Raw genomic sequence first — 987 nt, 5'->3', positions numbered from 1 at the left:
GTACGTAGGTACGTATCCGGACGTATCTTTAAATCACTGTTCGAAACATGCCAATTGCTGTACGATCTGTTTAAAATTAACCTCTAATGAATCGCAAGTGCTGTAAAACAACTTGCAGAGGTTATAGACATAGCTGCAATGTTACCTGCTAATTGCATCGACAGATTGTTATTTTCATTTCGCACACCCTAAAACGAAAGTGGAATTAAATCGTAACTACGAAAGCAAGAAATAATTGATGGTATTTAAAAACGAACCTGCAGCTGAGAAGCGAGGGAGTTGATTTCTTCTTGCGTCTTTTCCCGTAATTCACTCAACTTTCTAAGAACAGAAACACAGTGAGAGTGGAGAACCAAAGAGAATCATCGCGATTCTGAGAAAGGTGGAATTTTTGTTTGAAATAATTTAGAACCGCGAGTGGGCAATTACCGCGTGTATACGTAACCATGGAATGACTCAACAGTAAACCAAATGTTGGCAAATCATAGTAAAATTGTCGCAGTAAACAATTAACGTGGGTGTATTGGAAAATTCAAAATATGTTGACTAATTAATTAACAAAGAAATACATATCTAGTACATTAATCTAAAGGTGAGAAAAAAAAGACAAAATATTTCCACACCTTCGGCTATCATTGACAGTAGAATGCTGTGAGCTCTTCTAACTTTTGATTTTGCAACTCCTGACGTTTCATTAAGACTTCATTTACACTGAAAACCAACTGGCATTGCTTCTCCAATTGTTGCCTAGTGGATTAGAAAATTTCGTGAGAAAATAAAACCCTTCCGAAAAAAAGCAAGTGGCTTGTTGCGAGTAAGTAGTCAAACGCGGCTAATCATGCAGATTTTCTTCGGAAAGAAATTGCGTATTCTCAAATTTTTAAAGGAAACAAGAAAATTTGTTTTGCTCCCGTTACACATGTACTTAATCTTTACTTTATTAAAACGGTAAGCCTTATCTTATATAGACAAAAAGGCCAAAATTGT

At 35.8% G+C, this 987-nt stretch overlaps 1 long non-coding RNA gene across 1 annotated transcript; it reads right to left on the bottom strand.

Annotated features, from left to right (window-relative positions):
• Positions 1-145: 145 nt before the first annotated feature.
• On the bottom strand, positions 146-707 carry LOC114543455. The gene is made up of 3 exons (XR_003690048.1): positions 624-707; positions 258-321; positions 146-188 (listed from the first exon to the last, which is right to left on the bottom strand). It is a non-coding gene; the product is annotated as an uncharacterized LOC114543455 (long non-coding RNA).
• Between the last annotated feature and the right edge of the window lie 280 nt (positions 708-987).

Source organism: Dendronephthya gigantea, unplaced genomic scaffold, assembly GCF_004324835.1.
Source record: "Dendronephthya gigantea isolate DGI-Jeju-01 unplaced genomic scaffold, DenGig_1.0 000462F, whole genome shotgun sequence".
Lineage (NCBI taxonomy): Eukaryota > Metazoa > Cnidaria > Anthozoa > Malacalcyonacea > Nephtheidae > Dendronephthya > Dendronephthya gigantea.
Note: the sequence above shows the minus strand (reverse complement) of the source record. Positions and strands in the feature narration are given on the sequence as shown.